Source organism: Cornus florida, unplaced genomic scaffold, assembly GCF_030987335.1.
Source record: "Cornus florida cultivar Cherokee Brave unplaced genomic scaffold, ASM3098733v1 CherokeeBrave_3.0.0_Hap2_Chr05, whole genome shotgun sequence".
Taxonomy (NCBI): domain Eukaryota; kingdom Viridiplantae; phylum Streptophyta; class Magnoliopsida; order Cornales; family Cornaceae; genus Cornus; species Cornus florida.
The window spans coordinates 60,244,523-60,269,986 of NW_026775575.1; the positions used below are offsets into that span (position 1 = coordinate 60,244,523).

At 34.7% G+C, this 25,464-nt stretch overlaps 1 pseudogene; it reads left to right on the top strand.

The window, feature by feature from the left end:
- Window positions 1-14,832: 14,832 nt before the first annotated feature.
- Window positions 14,833-19,789, top strand: LOC132310175 (beta-glucosidase 12-like; annotated as a pseudogene).
- Window positions 19,790-25,464: the final 5,675 nt, after the last annotated feature.

Genomic DNA, 25,464 nt, shown 5'->3' on the forward strand with positions numbered 1-25,464 from the left:
AAAGGCATGGTTGATGCTTCCATGGGTGGCTTTTACATTGATAGGCATGAGGATGACGTGTGGCGTCTTTATGAGAGCATGAGTGAAAATTCTTTACATCGTACTTTATCTTCAAAGAATGGTAGAAATTCTAGTGGTAGGAAGAGTGTTGGCTTACATCAAGTCGACCACTCTAATGAAATTACTGCCGAAATGAAATCATTATCTCAAAGGTTTGATCAATTTTTTATCAACCAAAACTCGGCGAATCATGTATCTTCTTTCCCTAACCATTCTCATCATGCATCTAATGAGACATGTATGACTTGTTCAAGTGTTTTACATTCTACTTCCAATTTTCCCCATGGACATGTGCAAAGTGAGCATCATGAACAAGCAAATGCTGTTTTTACTAATCAAGGGAACAATCCTTATGGAAATCATTACAATCCTAGTTGGAGGAATCACCCGAATTTCTCTTAGAAAAACCAAGGGGAGGGCTCAAACCCTTCCCTAGGCAGTTTTCAAGGAAAGTACATTCCACCTCCACTACAAGGCCAAGGTTCCCAAGGTTTTAGATCATCATATCAATCACAAGGAAACTAATTTTCAAATTCTCATTTTCCTAATCAACCATCATATTCCTAAGGAAATGTTAGAAGTCTCATTTTTGAAGAGAAAGTTTTGACCACTTTGGGCACTTTAGAGGCAAACACACAATTGCTTCATTCTCATTCTCAATCGATTGCAAAGCTAGAAACCCAAGTAGGGCAAATAGCTAGCACTTTGAATGCAAGAGAGAAAGGAAAAATGCCTTTGAATGCCCCACAAAAGCAACAATGTGTTGTGGAGACTCATTCCTCATCGGAAGGTCACACAATAGAGCATGTCAATGCGGTGACTACCTTGAGAAGTGGAAGGATTGTGGACAACCAAGTGGGTATGTCCAATGAAGAGAGTGAACTGGTGTAACCACAAGTTGACAACCGTCCCGTTTCATATCATATTCCTCCTTCACTGTATGTGCATAACTATATAAATGAGAATATGTTGAAAAGTGATTTTGAAAAGAAAGATTTGCAAAATGATTTGAAAACTTCTTGTGTTGAAGAGACTTCAAAGAAAAATTCTGAAAAGGTTTTTGAACCAAAAGCTCCATTTTCGGATGCCTTAAAAGGATCCATTTCAAATGATAAGCAAAAGGCCAAAGTCAATGAAATCATGGACGTATTTAGGCAAGTGAAAGTCAATCTTCCACTTTTGGATGCAATCAAGCAAATTCCGGCTTATGCCAAATTCTTGAAAGACTTGTGCACCCAAAAACAGAAGAACAAAAGCCAAGCACCTAGAAAAGTGGTCTTAACCGAGCAAGTGAGCTCAATTTTGCAGCATAACACTCTTCTAAAGTTTAAGGACCCCGGTTCACCTACCACTTCATGCATCATTGGTGATCATATCATTAATCGGGCTCTTCTTGACCTAGGAGCAAGTGTTAATCTTCTTCCATACTCGGTATATGTCAAATTAGGCTTAGGAGACTTGAAACCGACGTCGGTAGTTTTGCAACTTGCCGACCGATCAATCAAAAAGCCTAAGAGTATCCTTGAGGATGTCTTGATTAAAATTGATAAATTCTTTTTTCCCGTTGATTTCGTTGTCATTGACACGGAACCGGTCCCAAATTCTAAGAGCCAAATTCCCGTTATCCTTGGCCGTCCTTTCTTGGCAACCGCGAATGCCAACATCAATTGTAGGACGGGGATAATGAAAATCTCATTTGGCCACATAAAGGTAAAGTTGAATATTTTTAATCCAACCCCCAATTCATTTGACAAGCATGAAGAGATTAATGTTGTAGAAAAATGTTATGACCTTAAAAGTGAAGGAATTGAGTTTTTGTATGAGACCAAGGTTTCAAAAAGTCTATCTTCAACCTTGAAACCAAAGAAAGTTGCTTCAAAATCTTGTTTTGAAAGGACGTGGAAGCCCAAAGATTGTCTTAACCAAGGACCGAAAACGTCTTTTGAGCTTAATCCAATAAGTTCCTTAAAGATCCATTTGTTAGGTGGAGTTCGAAACACTTATCATCCCGTTGAGGAGGGATGCACTACAAGATATTTGATCCAGGCTAAAAGAGCTCAACGTCTTGCTAGGGACGTTAAAGACTAGCAAGACATTTCGTAGGGTGTCAAAACCCTATTCCTTCCTTATTTCTATCTTTAATTTCATTTCTTGCGAAGTCTAGATACTTGTTTTTGGTTCATATGCATTGCTAGGATCTTTGATTAGGATTGCATGCACTTTTATGTTGTGATTGAGCATTTTACATAAGTTCGATCGATCTCAAATGAGAGTTCAATCGATCGAACTTCGACTTGCATCCAACACTTAGAAAATTTTTGACCTGTATCCACTTGCATCCAAATCACCTCTCTGTCCCATCGTTCGAACTTATTCTTAGATCGATCATAAATTCTTCGATCGATCCAAACTTTAAGTTCGATCGATCTTGAGTTCCAACACTTAGAAAAATTTCTGAACCCAAAAACCTGCATATTTTTAGCTCTCTGTCAGATCGATCGAACATTTTGTTCAGATCGATCTCTTTTCTTCATCTCACTATCTTTGACTTTGTTTTGACTTTTTAAAATTCCAAAAATATTTTATTATTTTGTTTTATTTTCTAAAAATCCCAAAAAGATTTTATTTTATTTTAATTCTTCAAAAATTCTAAAGTTTTTATTTCAATTTTTAATTTTTAATTTCTAGTTTTAATTTTTAATTTTTAATTTGTGTTTAAAAAAAAAAAAAAAAATTCAAAGATAGATCATTTCAGTTCGATCAATCTGAGGTCTCAGTTTGATCGATCGAACTGGTTCGGGGAAGTTTTTAAAAATGATACCGAGGGTTTCAAGATCGATTTCAAAGATCGATCTAACCCTCTTCCAAACGCTATCCCTCATCACCGCCGCACCCCATCTTCCCCATCTCCGGCGAGCTTCATCTCATCCTGAATCACTCTCTCTCCTTTTGAATCTCGGATCTTCATCACTTCTTCGCACCTCATCCCTTTTATCTCATTTTTTGTAAGATCTGAAACTTCATTTGTAATTTCAAGCTTCAATATGATGTAGCCATGTTTTAAATGTTATATCCATGCTCTTTTAATGTTGAAAATCTCCATTGATGAAGTTTGAAGCTTTTTGTTTATATATGTATATATGTGTATATATGATTGTATATATGGTTGAGATTTGTTTCGATTTTTGGGAGTATGGGCCTCATTAGGTGAATAGGATTAATGCTATGTTGTGTTGATGGGCCCACGACTATGTTCGTGAAGGCCCCGTGCCATCCACGTCACAGATCTGTGACTATCCACGTTCTTCGCAGAGTTCGATCGATCAAACATATTTCTCAGATCGATCGAGTGAGATCGATTGAACTTAGTTACTTAATTTCTCAGATCGATCATGAGAGATCGATCTTATATTTTTTTATGATCGATCGAACTTCACAGATTTCATATACACATTCCATGCATCTTATCTTGGGTCCATGCTATCTCATTCATGCCCAATGCCTGTGATTCTCCACATTGGATGCATTTTTACACTTATACTACTTAGCATGTTCACATCCTGTAACTTCCATAGATTCATGTCATTTATTTGTTTTATCTATCTTACTTGACATACATGATTCTATTTTGTGCTTTAAATTCTTTATTCTGGCACTGACTTCCCTTGCAAGTTTTCAATTATTTTATAGGCCATGGCTCGGGTCAAGACTGTAGCCCACGGACACTATCACCGCCAGGGCAGGCAGACTTTTGATGACGAGGCCAGTCCTTCTCATGCCCAGGACCCCATACAGGAGGAGCCAGCTGAGCCCACACAGTCTCGTCATTCTAACAGCAGATTACATTCTGATGCTGGCGCATCTCCTTCACATGGTGACGCTGAGGCTGAGCATATACCATCTCCACCACCACGGCCAGCTCAGCCAGCCCAGGAGTTAGACCAGCTATTACGCAAATACTTACGCCTTCCAGTGGTGTATGAGTCAATTTTCGACATAGATTTCTTCTTTCGATCGGTACTTACCCGATCCGCTTATGATGATATACTACGGAGGGGCCTTGCAGCCATTCTTGCCCCGTCACATACCCGGTGTACCCGAGGCTAGTACGAATGTTCTTCCAGAACCTCCGGCCTGCCCCGCGTAACACATCAGAGCTGAGGACCTTCATTGATGGCCATCTGATTTATATCACTGTGGACATATTATCCAGATCATGCCATTGTCCATATGACTGCCCTCCAGAGCTACATGAGACATATCCCAAGCTATACAGGCCTTCATACACAGATATGGCCATTCTTCTCACAGGTCATTATGCCGATGGCGAGACCTTCGCCACCCGCACTTATTTGCCAGATGACTTGTGGTTCTTTGACTCAGTTTTGTTTCGCAACGTCTTTATGGCCGGCCATAAGATTCAGCGGAGAGGCGACTACTTGACAGCTCTGTATGCTTTCTATACAAGGCATTGGCTGTCTATCCCTGCACTCATCTGGAGCGTTATGAGGAAGTTCTGTGATGATCACATTAGCAAGGAGAGGCCCAAAAGGGCTAAGTCTCTCCCATTTGGCCACCTTATCACCCAGATCTTGCTAAACCAACACTATCCTTTCCATCCACGGGAGCACCCTGAGCGAGGATCATGTCACTTCCTAAAGAAGGACTGGGATAAGAGCTACAATGCTATTATCAAGAGATTACAGGATGACGCAATATAGACGACAGATGAACTAGAGGCTGAAGAGGTAACAGTAGCAGCAGACCCGGCAGCGGATGACACAGCAGTTGATCCGACTGCCATACATATGGACATTGATTTAGAGTAGCCTGCCGAGGACGTAGAGCAGCCCTCTCCAGTTAGGTCACCCATTCACGATGCGGAGCAGGCTCAGGATCATCATTCTTTCGATCCAGCCACACCTGAGGCTCCAGCACAGACACCTAGCTTTGGAGAGCGACTCCAGGCTTTGGAGGATGTTGTCGTATCTATCCGCGCCGACACTGTCTCTCTCTGAGAGGATGCTGTCTCTATTAGAGCTGATAGTGCTATCCTCCGTACGGATGTTATGACTGCATTCAGGGATCTATCTAGAGACATCCGTGGAGCGCGACCTACCCATTCTACCTCTTCTTCCTGATCTCTCTATCCCTTTCCTCTTGTTATTATATATATCTGTGATCTCATCATGTTTTTGATACTGTTATACTATTTTTGCAGCTGTATCTGTCGACTTTGCTCCTGGATGTACTATACTTTATTTTTATTTGTGGTTTTGATTTCTATATGCTTTCTGTATTGATGTATTATTTTCATATTCTTATTGCTATCTGTTTGACTCCATCAGGTGCATTCCAGTGACTTCAGTGAGCGAGAGTACTGCACAAAATTTTTAGGACCACCTTTATACCTCTCTCTAATTTTCAGTTGCTATCTCATCTACACTTGCATGACCACTATGCACTGTTATTATCCCTTTTGTTATCGGATGAGTTTATCCGAGTGCCAAATTTCAGGACCACAATTAATTCCAAGTTTGGGGGGGCTATGCCACCCACTTTGGATACTTCAGTCCCATGCCATTCTTTACCTTAATTGCACTGGTATACTCTTTCCTTTTGTTCTCTTTGCACATTAAGGACACTGTGCCATTTAAGTTTGGGGGTAATTGTGCTTTGCAGTGTATATTTTTAAATGCAAAATTTTGAGCATGACTTGTGTATTTGAGGGATTTTATATGATTGGTCCATGACTAGATATGATTTTGATCTTTTGAGGACTATATTACTTAAAATTTAAAAATTGCATGAGTTGAGAGTCCAATACTCCTTGTATGCCTTGTAGATGCCATTTAGGAGTAAATTTTTCAAAAAAAATGATATCTTGCTTACACTTGTGGTTCACATCATCTTGATTTTGTGATTGTTTTGAGATTCACTCTAGTATTCTACACTAGCACAGGCGCACACTAGCATTCATTTGTGGGGTACATGTTTTGTTGATTATTGAATTGGTTATATCCCAATTGGGCTAGTAGTGCATTGAAAGCTTTCATTCTTGATAAAGGTGGATAACAACCCATTTTCACTGAGTAGCCGGGATTCTAGCCTCATCAAGCACTGAACTTCTCGCGCCGAAAGGTGGAGGGCCCAAACTCTAGGTAAAATATTGAATATATAAAATAAAAAAGAAAAGAAGAAAAAAAGTTGCAAAAGCAATAAAAAAGTGAGGACTTCTCCCAAAAAGGTAAGAAGTGGGAAATGATTAGATGGAGGTTGTCTTGATTTGTAGCCTAGTTGATTTGAGCTTGTAAGTCCGTAGGGGTGTTTGAACACCTAATGCCCTAAAGCCGTCTGGTTTGGGAGTCATTGACCTAACGCTCGACCTTATGGATCGCTAGAAAGCTTAATACATCAACACATTGCACCATGCTTCCATCTTTGATCCTATAAAAAAAAAAAAAAAAAAAAAAAAAATCGAGTGGACAGAATAAGCGCACTTAGAAGAATAAAGCTTTAATAAAAGGTCCACTTTTTGTCTTGATGATCGGTACTAGATTTTTATGCTAGTTTGAAGGTAAGGATGTGATCATTTCTTTAGTTGGCTTAGATAGCAACATACTTGATGCCGGTCCACTCAAAAAGGATTCTAGAGTTGTTTTGATTTGCATGATCATTTTCCTGATGTGTGGAGGACCATACTTGCTTGTTTGATGTTGAAATTTTGGGAGATTGCTTAGAAATGGTTGAAAAATTGCATACTTGAGGTAGTTTTCTCCCAATGCTTATTTGCAATATTGGTGCCTCTTTTGAAAGAATGAGCTTAATATTTCTGGAAACCCTCACGAGACTTCACTCGCCCACTAAGGGTAACCTAGGGGTTTAAAAGGCTCGTTGCATATGCTAAATGTAATCGTGTTCCCTACGAAAGTGGCGTTATCCATTTATTGCTTTCTAGTTCATAGTTGTATAGTTATTCATTTCATTCCTTTACTTTCTAGTTTATTGTTAGGGACTAGCAATATTTAAGTTTGGGGGTGTGATGAGTGCTGAAAATTGCGTATTTAAACCCCTTAAGCTTAGGCATTCTAGGATATTTATTTATCTTATTTTACCGTTTTGTATTGATTTTGTGTTATTTCCATTTTCAGGTATTTATCCCAAAAATAAGCTAACTCAGCCAAGTAAGAGCATAATTGAAGTAATTTTGGGATGAATAAAAGAAAGGAGCAAAGTAGAGCAAAAAGGAAACAAATGGTGGAATTTCAGCAACTTCGATTGATCTCAAGAAAAGTTCAATCGATCCAACTTTCATCGATCTCAGCACTTTAAAATGGATCTGAGCCATGTTACCCTTGTACAAAGATCTCAAAAGTTCGATCAATCCAACTTCCTTCTCTGATCGATCGAACATTCTTGTCCCTATCCAAATGATTGATCTTATCCAGTTGTATCACCCTACCGACCACTTTTGTCCTTTTCCCAAAAATATCTTCAAAATATCTCAGATTTGTTTTTATCCAAAAAGGCGCCGCCATTAAGAATCGATCCAGCCTAAGTTCGATATATCTTATCCATGTTCGATTGATCCAAGTCCAAGGTTCGATCGATCGAACTTCCTTTAGTGCAAAAAAGTTAAATTTCCAGCTCACAAAAGTTGTCCTTTATCCCATCATTGGGGAATATTTGCTGTACGACCCCAGCTCATTTTGGGTGTCATTTGACCTACCTATATAAGGATAAGGATTACTTTTTGTATCACATCATAGAATATCATATCATACCTTGTAGAACTCTTAGGGAGGAAGAAAAGAAGAGGAGGAGGCTAGAGACACCATTGGAGACTCTTTATCAACCAAGGAGCAGATTTTTTCCATGGAACTTGCCCTTGAGGGTTAGAGGACATCATCTATGAGTGGCTAGACATCCTCTTGGGGCTAGAGTTAGCCCTAAGCATGCTTTCTACTTTTTTATTTATGTATTTTTTTGAGAGGATTTGTATTGTGATTCATGTCTTGACACTTTTATATATATAGATCTTGTTTCTTCAATGATTTATATGGTTTAATGCTTCCAATTGATCATTTCATTCTATCTATATGTCTATGTATGCTAGAATAGATGTTCATGTGTTTGTCTCTATTTCTTGTGTTATTGATGCATATCTATGTGTGTTGATGCTTGTCTATGTGTGTTGATGCTATAAATCTAGAGATTGTCAAGACATAGTGCTTAATGTCATGTTTTGTGGTTTATTTGATGGTTCATACTCATTGCTTGATGGATTGTGCCTCTCCCTTAGTTTAATTAGTTTAATTTCATGTCATTAGCTTAGTTGTAGTGTAGTTGTTAAATGGGAGGACAATCCATGCTTGTTGTTAATGTTCCATACTTATGAAAAACAAGTAACATGTATCTCTAACCTTGTGATGTGTTTGGATTGTGAGCTTAAAGAAAGGATTAATGGCTTAATTTGATATGTTGTGCTATCCACCATGTTGTTTAGACAATATATGCTTAATTTGTCATCCATGCTTGTTGAAACAACCACACACACATACTTTGTTACAATACATGTTCTTCCCCCTCATTAATCATTCATTAAAGGTGTAGAAAAACTATGCTTAGTGGGGATCTCTAAACCCTAAGATCTCTCTCTCTTTTATTCTCTCTATTGCATTATTGTTACTTTAGTTTAATTTGCATCTAGTTTAATTCAACCAACCAACCACTATTTGATCACTCGACCTACTAACCTTAATTTTTGATTCCTCAACCTAGTACGACACTCAATCCCTTGGGACGATCCCTACTCACTCTTGCTACGTTAGTAGTAGTGGTGGGTGGTTTTTATAAATTTAAATTTTACCTAAAAGGCTTTTCTTGAACCGCACATTCACTGCATTATTTTGACGCATAGGAACGGCCACTGTCAGTCTTCTACTTTAATCCAACACCAAAATTTGCAACCTTTCACGAAGCAATTAAAAGGCTACCTATAGTCATCTACATACCTAAAACAACACGAACTCAACAAAATTCAACATACTATAAATAATCCTTACATATACATAAAACACATAATGTGGGTGTGTGTGCATAATGATTTTTTTCATTAAAATTGAGATTGAGAGATCAACAGACTATCACTTGATCTCTACTATTGTATTTTGTAATTTATTCACAAATTTTACGGGTCTGCTTGATTTGTAATTCTACGAATAATTTTTTATTTTTATAAAATTGAAAAATGTACAAATTTTTTTTGGCTAAAACTCAGTTATAAAAATGTTTGTTTTTAGATAACTGGTCTTTTAAAGTTCTCAAAATAGTATTTCATTCTCTGAATTCTTAAGAATTGCTTTCAAAGTTAAAAATCAAACAAACCTCATTTTTCTTATGATACCTATAATATATATATATATATATATATATATATATATATATATATATATATATATATATATTGGACATCCTATCACATCATAAAAAATTTGTGCATTAAATAATATTTCGAATTGCTTCAAGTTTTATTTGATTTTATAACATTGTTTCATTGTAACTGGTGAATGTTACCATTTAAAATTGAAGTGCATGCATTATGAAAATACTTTAACAATTGGTAGGAGGGGTGAGGTTTCATTTAGCTGGAAGTGCCATGGAAATATCAGGATCAATTCCAAGAGAAGGCAACGTGAATGAGTTCCTATAAGAACACAAACATATCAAGTCAGCCCCCGAAAGAGCTTGGCAACATTCCAATGTCGGTGTGACTGGGTTCGGCGTAGTCACGGAGGGCTTGCATGCCATCAGACCATAAGCATGTTACACAAGTCCAATGCTTTGGACACTTCCAATAGTACCATAACCAAAACTATCACCGCCACCACCATCTTCCTTCCCATCTCCATTTTACCTATCATTTAGAAATTATTTATCACTTCACACTACATATATATACATATATATATGTTGACACCCATTTTGGCATTTGGGTTGTAGACCCATTTTCGGTCTAATCATGAATCCATAAACCAAATGTCCTTGGCACCCATTTTGGTATTTGGGTTCTGGCCATAATTGGATTTGATGAACAGTGAAGTAAGTCGTAGTATGGGCCAAGAATGTAAAACCTATGAAACAATGGTGTGCTGGAGGATTGGGCCGAGAGGATAATGGGCCGGAACATGCAATAATGAGATTGGGCTATAAGATATTTTGGTGAACAATTGATTTGGTCTTTGTTTGGGGTAGTATGATACAGTTAGGAGAATGTTGGGTTTCATGCATTACATGGATTGTTGGTTGAATGACATGACAGGAATTACAAAGGAGCAAGGTTACATACAAGAGCATTGCAGATAGGATAGAAGATGTTTGAATTTTAAATACATTAGATAAGGGCTATATATTTATCTGGTGTTCAAATAAAGATAAAAGTTAGTATTTAGTTAGGATTAGTTAGATTTGAACAATTATTTAAATGTATTGGAATAACTAGAATACACGTATTGCATATTCAAGCGCCTTTAGCTGCATTAGTTAAATCCATTATTTGATTATTCTTTATAAAATATCTTCATTTTCACATTTTTATATATTTTCAGGTTCATTGGCCAAAAAGGAGCAAAAATGGTGTTTTATTCAATCTTTGAATAACATGTGCTCAAGGTTAAAGTTCTGGCAGCTGTGGAATCTAACTTTGCTCACCATTTTTGACCTATCAAACTCGAGTACTGGACTTCCATTAAAGCATGACATATTTAGATCTTTGAATTAGCTTTCCAAATCTTCAAACGGTTCATCATTTGGAGTTCGGAGCAGAAAGTTATGGCTGTTCTACCAAAGTAGTGCAGAGCAGGTCAAGAGGAAGGAGCGTATTGGTCCAACTTCGAGCGCTCGAAGTGCTTAGTTCGAGCGCTCGAACTATGGGCAGATTACTCTCCGGAAACCATCACTTCAGCCCACTTGCACCTTGTTTCCCTCATTTCTGATTTCCATCTTTATGGGTTGGTTGGAGATGTCTTTTGGTGGGAGTTGAGCCTTGTTTGGTGGAGGAGATGTCTACACAAAGGAGGGGAACCACAAAAACATTTCATATCTCATCTTAGCAAGATTTGTGGAGAGAGAAAGAGGAGGAAAAAGATAAAGTTCTTGAAGCCAAGGAAAGGGAGCTCGAAAATGGAGGTTGCAACCAAGCTTCTTCCTTCTTCTAAGGCTCCCATGGGTAACTAAACCTCCAGCTAGGGAGGTGATGAGGCCCCTCCCTTGTAAGCATGTTCTAATTTAGGCTATATTTTGGGGATTGCAATGTATAATCTTTGGTCTTTTCATAGTCTAGAGCATTTTACCTCTTGTAATGGATCTTCATGTATTTAAATGATTAATGTTGAGTCAATTATCTATCTTTGATGGTTTATTCTTTTAATCATGTTGCTTGCACTCTCATGGTGACAATGGTAGTGAGATCATGGAATAGTTTTAATGGCATGTTGATAAGGACTTTGATAGATCATTGCTTAGGTGAAACCTTTGATGATTTATGCTTATTTCTTACCTTCATGTGCTTCATCATTTTATCCAGGGCTTGATAGTCTTTCATTCAAGTAGATGTGGTTAAGCTACACCTTAGTTAGGTAGTCTAAACATGTTAACCTTTGATGGATTATGCTTGTTTCAGATTTAATGAACTTCTTGAGGATATTATAGCAACCAAGTGTTGCTATGTATCATGACCATAGTATATATTGTTTTTCCCCAATTTAGCTCTAATCTAGCATGTGTATAGGGATGGAGGCGGATTCACTTCCCTAGTCCTCTTTACTTGTATTTCATCTCCCTTAAACTCTTACAAACTTTTAATTTATGCACCTTAATTTCATAGCTTAAGTGACAACCAACAAATCCTCTATGAACACCCCTATCATTCTAAAAAGACTCTAAACACTTAGGTTGCCATAGATTAGCGCAGTCACAGTGGTTCGACTTACCCGACCAATAGCCCTATTTTACAATGATTCGTGCTATTGCGAAGGTTGATTTATAATTGTAATTGACTCAACCGATCATAGTACTGTCCGAGGCTGAGGCTGAAGTAATACTTTTCAATATTAATAGGCAAACATTCCTTAAGGCAACTTAGGACAACAACTATAGCATGTAACGAATCGCACATTGAGGATTCGACATTGTATACATTTGCATGTGTAACGAATCGCACATTAAAGATTCGACATTTGTTGAGTTTTGGTGTTAGGCACTTGGGAAATTTTCAAAGCTTTATTTTTCAAAAGTGCACTGGCATACCGAAATTGGTCGCAATTTACACAACCAGTTGCGGTCCTTGTTTTTCAATTTTTTTTTTTTTTTTTTTTTTTTAAATATTTGAATCTTCTGTAGTAGAACTGGTATTGTTAAAACGAAACTGGTTGCACTAAATGATTTTCGAAATTCACTTTTTATGAAAGACACACTGGTCAAGCAGAACCGGTTGCGTTTCCCTGGAACGAATATGAAAATTGCAATTATAGTCCAATTGGAATTTCTTTTTTGATCAGATGTTAAGGAGATATTTTTGCACAAATTTGACTTGGTTTCCAAGTACTTTTTAGGACATCCTAAAATTTATATAATATCTCATTTATGTCTAAATTTTCACGGCTTCTTAAGGAAAAACATTATCATAATTTAGAGAGCCATTGAGAGATATTTTTATTCAGAAAATCAAATATGATTTTTCTGATTTTATTTTAAAGAGCACGCACATAAATAAATGAGTGATTTAGGGTGATATTTTCTATCTGATTGGAATTGGAGCACATATAAGATTTGAAGATTTCGAGAAATGGAATTTTGTTTGACTTCACATAATTCAAAATTTGAAGGAAATGAGGAAGCGATTACACTTTGAAGAGTCAAAGCATTCGTAAAGTGTTATTAATCTACCAACAATCCTTCTACAGGGATCAAGGAGTTAGCCTGAAGTTGAGAGCATTTGGATTGAGAGTCGCAAAGGCAAAGGCATTCAACAAATTGGTTCTTGGTAGAGTGAAGGAGTGTGAGCCTGAGTCAGGGTCCATTGTAATTTGCTTCGATTATAGTGGATCATTTTACTCAAGATTGTGAAAGTTCTCATGGCTTTTTTCCAGACGATTAGTTGATTTTACCAATCTGGTTTTCCTTACTAAAAAAAAGGTATTACCTCTTAAGCTCTACTTTACTTAACTTTACTATTTTATATTTTTGTGACGGTGGATGTTTAATTGATCATCATAATGGGTAAATTAATCAATCATGAAAATTGGGCAAGTTAACCTATTCAAACCCCCTCCCTCCTAAGTCCTTTAGAGAGTATTTCACAACTTAATCAACTAATAGTTTTCGCAACGCACTACTCACAACCATACACACACACACACACACACACACACACACACACACATAAGTATTGATGTGATGTGAGCGACGATGCTTCCTCTATGTAAATGTAGATCGATATGAAGAGGATTGTGGGTCTGGATTACTCTTTTGAAACAACCATGTGGAACAAATAATGTTGGCACGTAAGAGTATGTAATTATTAACTAATGCACCGAATTCAAGTAACTTAATTTAATACTTCCTTTGTCTCAAATTAAATATTCCTTTTCGGATATCTAACTTTGTAAGATGATGGATTTTAATATTTTTTACTTGTATTGGTAGTGAATGAATTACTAAATATGTCCAAAGTGGATCAACAGGATGTGATTGTTTACTTTTTTATAAGTTCAAGATAAGAAGATTAAATTGGTAATAAAAAAATATAAAAATAAAAAAATAAAAATAAAAAGTTACTTTGAAAATAAAACATTTATTTCAAAACGGCCAAAAATAGAAAGATGGACATTTAATTTAACACGGAGAGAGTAAGTCATTAAAATATGTGCACAATCAGTACTACTTCGTAATTTGACTTAAATTTTCAAAATCTAGAAACCAATAATAAAGACGTTTCAACAGTATTTGCATTTGTTGACCAAACGTTACAGACGAATTCCCATACTTCCTCCTTTGCCTGCAGACACTTTCACCCTTTTAATTGTTTTTACTTTCATATTTTATGTTAATGCATATTAATGTACCATGTATATAATACTATAATATAACTTGCTCATGTTTTTACCAGGAATTACACTAATGTAATCTCTATATTTTAAAGAACCAATTGTTGTAGAGTTTTAGAACTAGATCGATCATTACAATTTTACTCGTGTATTATTTTTGTGTCAAGTTGTCCCAAATACAATATGTAAAATAATAAAATACATATTTTTAGTACACAAATACAGTATAAAAAAACTAATTTCTCAAAGGTGGAAATAGAAAGAGATAGGGAGATGCACATTACCTGTCGACCTTTTTATTTTTTACAGTCTCAAAATAATTATCCCGAATAAAAATCCAATGCACTATGTCTTTACCATTCCAAATTTACTCTTATCACCTTGAAGTTATAAAAACAATTTAAGTTATGTGGACACATCAAGAATCGTATATTTGAAATTTAAGTTACTAGTATTTTTTAAAATATTATTCACAATAATCTTTCCCATCCTAGCCCTATATAAAGCCCAGCTTGTGCTTCCCTTTAATTACAAAAAGTAAGGTTTAATTGTAATGTCAATTCAAAGTTATCTCCTCATGGCCCTACTCGTCACTGCAAGTGCAATGACAAGTAATGCAACATCTCCATGGAGGTCGATTGAGCGCCAAAACGAACATGTATCACCTACTTACAAAATAGATTTGTTCAACCGTAGTAGTTTTCCAGATGGTTTTGTGTTTGGAGCAGGATCAGCTGCTTATCAGGTCAAACCTTTCAAGATATATAGCACAAGTATAATAATACATGGTTAATATATGTAGCTGCTTATATATATTGTTTGTTTATTTTCAGATTGAAGGTGCTGCAAATGAAGATGGTAGAGGCCCATGTATGTGGGATAATTACATTCATAAATATCCAGGTCTCCTCTCTCTCTCTCTTGAAAAATTTCGTGAAAAGTAAGCAAAAATGACGTAAAATCGAATATTATACAAGGGGCAATATTGACATTTCCTTTTTCGATTAATACACTACTATTGTTGAAGTGAATGGTATGAATGCTGAAAAAAAAAAAAAAAATGGTATGAATGTTACCAATTGGCATTAGCGTGAAAGGCAGGATGAGCGTTTGAGCTGTACTAGGCAATTTTATGATTGTATGTTTGCTTTTATATATATATATCTATTTTTTTTTTTTTTTTTTTTTTTTTTGACAACAAACACACTCATCAACTCACACTAACTTACAAATACTTTTTGCCTATACCCAAACTTGTACTCCTCCCTTCCTCTTTAAGGCTGGAGAGACTATATTTCATTAGACTAACCTTTGGTAAATAAAATTAAATGGTGTAACTCATGAATAATTTTGTTCTGAAAGAGTGAGAATATCACTCTATTTCTATGTTTTGACTAATTTGCTTTATTAAGGTCCATTTAGCATGAGTTTTGTTTTTGACTAAATAAGAACAGTGTTTATGCTGTAAGAGTGTTTTGGAAAAAAATTGAAAGCACATTTAAAAACGATGTTTTATTGTGAAAATATCGGAAACAAAAACATGCACAGTTTTGAGTTATGAACAATTGTCAAAATAAGAAAAAATATTTTTTTTGGTATTTTGGTTTTGAGTTACTGTTCACGAAGTATTTTAACACTGTAAAATAAAATAAGGCCGTACCAAAGATACTTTTGTTACCAAAATCGACACCATAACAGCCCAAAAACAAAAATAATAGAAACAAAACGCATGACAAACGAGCCTTTAACTTTCAAATGCCTAGTATGTGTTTCTGAGAAGTTTAGCAAATGCATAAAATTGAAAACGTAAGTACGTTGGACCCAAGGCCCTTTAATTTTAAACTTATTCTTTTTTTAACATGTATTAAACAAACATGGGCCCAAGACCCTTTAACTTTTCTCTCCACTTTAGAGAGATCTCTCCCAATTCCTTTTTCTTTTTTTTTTTCACTAAAGGTATTCGAACACGATTTCTACTATCATTCGTTTTCTTTTTCTTTTTCTTTTTTCTTTTCAAATCTCTCCAAATAATTCAATCCAAACAAAACCTTAGTCTCTATCTCACATAAAAGAGCCACAACAATTAACTCCTATTTGTTAGCTTTGCTTTGTATCTTGTTTTTAATTTGGTGAATTTGTAGCCTCGCGCTGCTATGGCTTGTTGTATGTCCTTTATGGGATTAATTAAGTCTCTAGCTCTTTCTTATTGTACATTTTTTTGTATTCTATTAGTATGAATACCATACAGTGCTATAAATCATTGGATCAATTAGTACAGAAGTTAGGGAATTTAGGTAATTGTTGGGTCAGGGAAACTGCATGTATTCGGTGGTGAATTATTGAGTGTTTTAAAAGGTCTGACATTATTATCGACTATAACAAAAATAATAATAAAAAATAGGACAAAAATGACTAATGTTAAATTCTTATGCATATATCCGTAGGGATTGTAAATTTGAAGTTATTTGTATTAGGATAAAATATTTTTATATATTCGAATTGTTGACAAGTTCATTATAAATTGCAGAGAGGATAGCTGACCGTAGTAATGGAGATGTTGCCATTGATTTTTATCACCGGTACAAGGTATGCTACTGCAACGACTCAAAACATTTTTAGACGTACTTGACTTTTTTCTCTGAGCAATCTTGTATATATGAAAGAATTGTGCTATTAAGAGAGCTCCCGTGACATAATTCTTAAAGCTCTCATTACTTAACCATTGAATTGTGACACTTTTTTTTGATATATTTGAATTCATATGAAAAGTTGAATCCAAAGTGACTCTTGTCATAAAAAAATTTCTTGATAGCCTTACTTTTAAATTAAATAGAATACTATTGATATCACTTTATTGTTAAATATATTATGGTCAAACATTATATTTAATTTTCGTAATAATCTTTCAATCATTTCGCAGGAAGAAGTAGGGATCATGAAGGGAATGGGTCTTGATGGCTACCGATTCTCAATCTCATGGTCCAGAATTCTACCTCGTAAGATAATAATTTTTATTGTCTTTTTTTTTTTTGTTTTTGAATGGTAATAATTTTTATTGTCTTGATAGCATTACTCTTAAATGAAATTAAAGTTTCTATGAACTTGTTTTACAAATTATTTTGATTATCTAATATTTGAAACTTGCAAGATGGGAATCTAAATGGAGGTGTGAACTGGGAAGGAATAAAGTTCTACAGCAACCTCATAGATGAGCTAAAAAACAATAGTACTAAAGATTAACTCTCTCTCTCTCATTATTGATTAAATTAACATTTTTATGTGTATTTATATATTTCATCATCTAAAAATGTGTATTTTATCATATACGTATAGGTATTGAGCCTTACGTGACTCTCTTGCATTGGGATATTCCCCAAGGCTTAGAAGACCTGTACGGCGGTTTCTTGAGTCCTCTAATTGTGTAAGCCCTTGATATAACTTCTGTACACAAACAAAATAATATTATATATAAATAAGAAAAAATAATCATAATTTTTAACTAAGTGTTTCATAAAACTGTCAACCAAATCAATTTTCATATATATTTTTTCTATTCTTAATCATTTGGAAGTAGAAAGTTGTTCTAATAAAACTAAACCAAGCAGACACTTGAGAGTAGACATAAGGCTCTCTGACAGGCCAAATGGTTACACTTTTAATGTTTTTTTAGCACCAATTTATCAAATAAGACATATAGTTATGATACTAATCCAATTGACAGGAACGATTTTCGTGACTTTGCGGATCTTTGCTTCAAATATTTTGGTAATCGAGTGAAGTACTGGATCACGACGAATGAGGCAATGGCCTTTAGCACTTCTGGATATGATGACGGTAATTTCCCTCCTGGTCGATGCTCTTCTTGGCAGCAAAATAATTGCACAGGAGGTGATTCGGGCACCGAACCATATATAGTGACACACAACCAGATTCTTGCTCATGCTGCTGCTGTAAAATTATACAGAGAGAGGTATCAGGTGACACTTCAGAACCTAACACCATGATTTTAACTCTGTTCAACCGGGTTTTTGGACCAAATAGCAGTTGTAATTAACTAATATTTGAAAGTGAAATTTTCATGCAGTCGGAACAAAAGGGAAAGATAGGGATTTCCCATCTTAAAATCTGGCCGATACCTTACTCTAATTCGAGTCTCGATCGTCATGCCTCGATTCGATTTTTGGATTTCACGCTTGGATGGTGAGCACTTTTGCTTGTTGCATGCTCTCAGAAAAATACTTGGTACTAAGAAATTTAGGTATGATCAACCAAATCTGTAAGACCGAAATCTCATTAAAATTTATTCTGTATCATTCCGTAGACAATGGTCATTTATTAATCCAAGTAAATATTTTTTTACTACTTTTTAAGTTATGATTAGGTCTGAATTCTACAATGGAGCTCTGAATGAAAGCTCGAATATATATCCTTTATTGCTAGTGTTTTTAATTTTGAACTGTACTATTTGGGCCAAAGTGTTCTACCGAAGACTTCGATCCAGAAATCATTACTTCCACATCTATTTCAGGTTTATGGGTCCACTTGTAGATGGTGAATATCCTCTCACCATGCGAGCTCTGGTTAGAGAACGACTTCCAAAGTTCTCTGCAAATGAATCCGATATGATAAAGGGGTCATTTGATTTCATTGCCATAAACTACTACATTGCATTTTATGCAAAACATAATACCAACTATAGTGCTGTAAACTTAAGTTACACGACAGATGATCGGGTCACTCTTACAGGTAAGTTCCTCAAACTCAATACTTTTGTTATTAGTTGGATTCAAAATTATAGTACTAAAAGAACATGCTATATATTTATTTCCTTATGCTAGCTGCGAGAGATGGGGTCCCTCTTGGTGAACAGGTATATATAGTGTGTAAATTTATTAAAAAATGTAATACATTAAGATGAATAACGTACCTGAAATAGTGACGCATGATCGATTCTTAAATTTTGTTGGTTCAGTTGGGCTCCATGATGCAGGTTTATCCGAAAGGGCTTTGGCATCTTCTACTCTACATAAAGAGAAGATATAATAATCCAGTTATTTAAATTACAGAAAGTGGTAACTAATTAATTTTCAGAGGCTTTTTTTCACATAAAGTCGAGCAATGCCTCTATATATATATTTATATGAAAAAGGTGATCGATACCATTTTGACATTGTATATCCCTTATTCTTTTGTAGGTATTTTTGACAATGATAATGGCACATTGTCGCTTCAGGATGCCCTCAATGACAAAGCAAGGATCAAGTACTACTATCAACATCTGACTTTTATTCTAAAAGCATTCAAGTAAGTCATTTGGACCTTATCGATTTTTTATTATTTATTTATTTCTTTTAAGTAAGTTTCTGGAGCTTTGATAAAGATTTAAATTTGTAGTCGAATTTATCAGAATGACTAGATGTGATATTTCTTCTACTATTTTCGTATTGGTATATAGGGATGGCGTCAATTTGAAGGGATACTTTGCTTGGGCATTAATGGACACTTTTGAATGGAGGTTCGGTCACAGTATTCGTTTTGGCATCAACTACGTAGATTTTAATGATGGGTTGAAAAGATATGCAAAACTCTCGTCCCTATGGTTCAAGAACATCCTACAAAAATAAAGACATAATATACTAGTCATCTTTAAGTCTCTCTCTGTCTCTGTCTCTCTCTCTCTCTACATGTGTAATAATGTTGAACTGTGTTGTGTCACTAAGCAGAAGATAATTTCTATATTTGATCTTTATTAATTCAGTTAATGAATATCGTACTTGTTAGATTCATATTCCTGGCAGGATTCACATGGAGTGTACATAGACTTGTGCATGGATCCTATGTTCAAACTACTGAACTGACGTGAACTTTGTTCAAACGATGTGATTCGGTTTAATTATGGAGATAGATGGTCCATTTCTGTCTCCCTCTATAAGAGTAATGCTCTCGTTTGGTAAGAAGAAAGAAAATTGGATGGAAGAGTTGTTGAGAGTTTGCAGTGTTGTGGCATATAATATGGATAGATAACCTAGAGGATGGTAAATATATTTAACTTGCTCCTTTATCCAATTTTTACTTATTTTAATTTATCGAAGTTAAACTAAAATTAAATTACAAAGTAAAAATAAAGTGCAAGTAAAGTAAATAGATCGAGTTTGAAAGATGACACTAGGATTTTAGCGAGGAAACCCCAATTGGTAGAATAGACCAATTGTAACAGGAAAAATCTTGTTGGACTTTGCAGTCTTGAGATAAACGATCAACTATGTTTGAAGCAAAGTATACCGAACTTTGACTCAGTCTCACACCCTATCGTTCTACCAAAAACCAATTGCTGACAATCCTGACTTTGCGACTCCCCTGTCCAACAGTTCTCGACCTCAGGCTTACTCTTGATCTTTGTAGAAGAGTCACAGGTAGATCAGACAACACTCCATGAATGCTTTGACCCCTTCAAAGTGTGATCGCTTCACCCATTTTCTTCTAAATCTGAATTTGACGAAAAACGAATGAATTCTGCTTTTCGAAAATTTTGAATCTTTAATATGCTCCAATTCTGATGAGATAAAGAATAACACTACTAAATCACCCTTGTGTTTATGTGTGTGCTCTCAAAAATAAAATCAGAAAAATCAAATTGATTTTCTGAATGAATAAAAAATATCTCTCAAATATGGCTCTCTAATAGATCTAAATTTTGTATACAAAAGCCGTGAATAAACCTATGTGTATGACAAGGTTTATATAGAGTTTAGAATGACCTAATTTATCTGAAAATATAAAAAATTTCATGCATAGGATTTGGTATAATTCTAAAACAAGTAAGAAAGAATTTTGGAAAAGGTAACTGAAAATAGACTGCTGTCAGGACACCTTGAACTGGTTCAGAGGGGCTGAACCGGTTCAAGTTTGACAGTTGGTTATTGCGAAGCCAACTTGAAGCCTTAAACAGGTTCAAGTTTACCAGAACTTGAATACCCGTTCAATAAGGCTGAAAAACACTTTATGGTAAGTTTTTGAAATAAATACCAAGTGTATAATGTGTCTTAACCTTTTAGAATCCTTCCTAATGTATTGTTCTTACCTTCTTCGAAAGATCTCAGTTTTTATAACTTTGAACAACAATTCCTTTCCACAGTCGCTGTCGATCCGGATATGGTAACTCGAATTACAATTCGACAAGGACTTATTTTGTTTCCGAAAATTGCTAATTACAGAGTATATATTTTTATAATCTTCCTAAAATATATATCTCACAATCTCCCTCTTTGGCAATTTTGTGACAAAACCCTAAAACAACATATAATTTACCTAAGCAGAAAAAGCAAATTACAATGAATTGTCAAAGAAATATAACGGAACTCTTCGTGAACATCATGAAGCTTCAACACATGTAGCAACCTGTAATCTACACAATAGGTCAACAAAACTACCCGTGAAGCTTAATTAAGAAAGATAAACAATCAACATATATCAATATGTGAATATATATATATATATATATCTCACCCTTAATTCTAGAAACTCTCCCCCCTCAAATATGCACACTTCTACCCCTTTTTGGTACAAATTGACAAATAAAGCTTAACAAAGAAGAAAAAGAAATAATGTGGGAGAATTAACAATGAGAGGGATCAAAACTATCATCCATGCATAAGATATTGCAATAAGCACAAAAACATAATGATATATTATAGCAATAGAACCAAAGAAAAGTATCCAAGATAACGCATGTTCCATCCACAAGATATATAAAACCAATCATGTTCAAAATTACACATATGATATCTCCATCCAATCAAAAAACAAAAATTCTTAATAAAAACTAAAAGGAAAATCTTTTTGAATTTTTTTTTTCATTTTTCAATTTTAATTTTTTTATTTTTCTGATATTTGAACAAAAATAATATGACATAGCAATTTCCATGAATTTCAAACATATATGAGATCCAAAAATTTCTGAAGAATTCAAGAGAATTTTAAAACACAATTTTTAGACCCTACAAATTATTCAATCAAATCAATTTTCAAGCATGCAATCACAACATGAAATTCAACTTGCAATTTTTATAAAAAATTAGAATTTTGTCTAGCAAGTTCACATATGTGTGTGTACAATCCAATCTCATCAAATTTTAATCAAATCACATTGATCAACTGTCTAAATCATATTGATCGAAAAGTATCAAGATAAGATTGTTTTGAGCAAATTTTTCTAAGTAAGGCGACTTTCACTCTAAAGAGTAGACAACAATTCCCAATTTTGACTTATCTCCTCTTTTCTTTTTACTCATTAGCTCCTCTTCAAAATCTAGTAGGAGCTTTCAAACTAGTCTCAATAGGTAGTCTTTTCCTTAGCAAAGATTTTCAGCATTCTTTTGATTTTTCTTTTTGATAAGCACTGAAAAGTACGTATTTAAACCCCTTAAGCTCGAGTATTCTAGAACCTTTATCTATCTTATTTTCCCATTTTAGACTAATTTCATGTTATTGCCCTTTTCAGGCACTCCAAAATAAGTCAATTCAGCCAAATTAGAGCATAAAAGAAGCAATCTCAAGCTGAATGGAAGGAAGAAGCAAAGTAGAAGTAGAGTGGTGGAAAATAACAAGTTTCGATTGATCAAGCCAAGCCTAAATCGATCTCACAGTGATCGATCTAGCCTCACCAAGATAGATCAAACCCCTTCTCCTTATCCTCAAGAATTTTCATCTTCGATCGATCCAACTTTCCTTCAGATCGATCGAACTTCTTTGATCTTATCCCCACCTACCAATTTTGTCTTTTTCCCCAAAATATCCCAAAAATATCTCAGATTTGTCGTATTCCAAAAAGGTGCCGCCAAGGATTGATCGATCTGGTCATACTTCGATTGATCTGGCCAGAGTTTGATCGATCTCATCAGAATTCGATCGATCGAATCTCCTCAAGTCTGAAATAAAACAGAGTCCAGCTCATTAAAAGATGGCTCGTGGTGCAATCATTGAGAGGGCCCTAATGCACGTGACCTGACCATTGGGTGTGATAGTTGAGCTACCTATATAAGGATTTTGAGCCATTTTACACAAAAAAAAAAAGAAAAAAAAAAAAGAAAAATGAATGAATAGATAGATATTTTTACAATCTTGGAGAGGAGGGTAGAGATTAGAGAGATACACACCATTTGGGAGTTCTTTCATTCATCTAGGGTTTCCATCAAGAAGAATATCATTCCTACCATGGAGATAGACCTTGAGGGTTGGATGACTACATCAATGAGTGGCTAAACATCTTCTTGAGGCTAGAGTTAGCCCTAAGCATGCCTTCTAGATCTTGATGTTTTGTATTTTGAGGGGATTTGTGTTGTAATCTTGTCTTGACATTTGATATATATATGAATCTTGTTTTTACAATGATTTGTGTTGTTTAATACTTCCAATTGATCATTTCATTCTATTCATATGTCTATGTATGCTATAATAGATGTTCATGTGTTTATCTCTTGGTTTTATGATATTGATGCATATCTGTGTGTATTGATGCTATGAATCTAGAGATTGTCAAGGAATAGTGCTTAAATAGAATACTATTCTGATTTGTTTGATGGTTCATGCTCATTTCTTGATGCTTGTTGTTTGATATTATATGCTTATGAATGCAAGTAGTATAATTCTTTAACTTGTTAGTGTATTGATTGTGAGCTTAAAGGAAGGAATAATGACTTAGTTTGATATATTGTACTATTCACTAGGTTGTCTAGACAATGTATACTTAATTAGTCATCCATGCTTGTTGATTCAATCAATCACACCTTTTAGTATTGCAACACATATTTTCCCTCATTCATTACACATTGAGTATCTGGAATGGTGATGCTTAGTGGTGACCTCTAAATCCTAAGATCCTTCTCTTTTGTTCTCTACTCTTTATTTACTTTAGTTGCTTTGTATTTAAAATTCATTTACATTGTAGTTTGATTAACCAATTAAACCATCTTTTGATCACTTGACCTATTAATCCAACCTTATTTCCATTTCAAATACGCAACTAATCCCTTGGGACGATCCCTACTCACCCTAGCTATATTAGTAGTTAGAGGTAGTAGTGGCATTTTATAAATTCAAACTTGGCCACACTTCATTGCAATTTGGTGCATTGGCACGACACACACCACTTTTCTTTTCATGCTAAAATTTCATTTTTTTTTTTTTTTTTCCAAACACGTACTTTATTTATTTTTTTAAAAAAACAATAACCTTTATAACTTTTATGAGCAATATGACCTAGTCAACTTTACAATGATTTTTAATTAAAATTTTCAAAGTTAGACTAGTGCACATGAAATATATGAACTCAAGAGACTCACCTCTAAAAAGAAATAAATACAACAAATTGTCTTTCAGCATATAGATTACACATCAAGAACCTTTCCATCAAACAATCATGTGTCCCCAATGTGCTTTCAAAAATAATTAATTCAAGAGAAATAATTATCACTCATGCAATGGCAAGAAAAACATGATCATTACTTTCTCATGAAAGAAAAACAACTTAAATCTTAAACTACAAGATATAGTCCAATGGAAACAAGATATTCATCAAAGCATAGTCCATGACCATAAAAACTCTTTAGGACTTAGTTAAAGGGGTTTGCACCCATAGACCTAATAGAAACAAGTCCCATAGCATCAATAGGCCCAAAATTAACCAAGTCTTCCTTTTTGATCCATGCAGTCTTTACATTCAACTTTTGAAAAGACTTTTCAATTTCAACCTTTTTCTTGTTTGAGTAATTCTTAGCATGAGAATAATTGGGTTGATTTAAAAAATTTTACTTTCTAGCATGAACCCTTTTCTTAGCATAAGAACTAAAAACATGAAATTCAGAAAAAAAAAAATTCTCTTCTCTTCCTAAAGCAATGTTGGTTATATCCATTTCTACTACAATAAGTGCAATGCAAAATAGTAGGCACATAAAACATATTAGCATGTGATGAATCAACAACCTTAGATTTATTTTTAGGCACATTCAAGTTATTGGGTTTTACAAAAACAGTTTTACCCTCTTTACTACATGAAGCCTCATTAAAACCTAAGCCAGTTTTGTCATTCACATATATTCTTACCAACATTAATCATCTCATCAAGTTTAATCTGCCCAAAAGTAAATTCAATCAATTTCTCTTGTGACTTTTTCAATTCAATTTCAAGAAATTCTAATTTAGAAATAAGAGATTTTTTTTTGCAGAATTAACTTGACTTACCTCACCTTCTAGGAATCTTACCTTTCCTTGACGATCTTCTATTTCCTTCTATTTCTGTTCA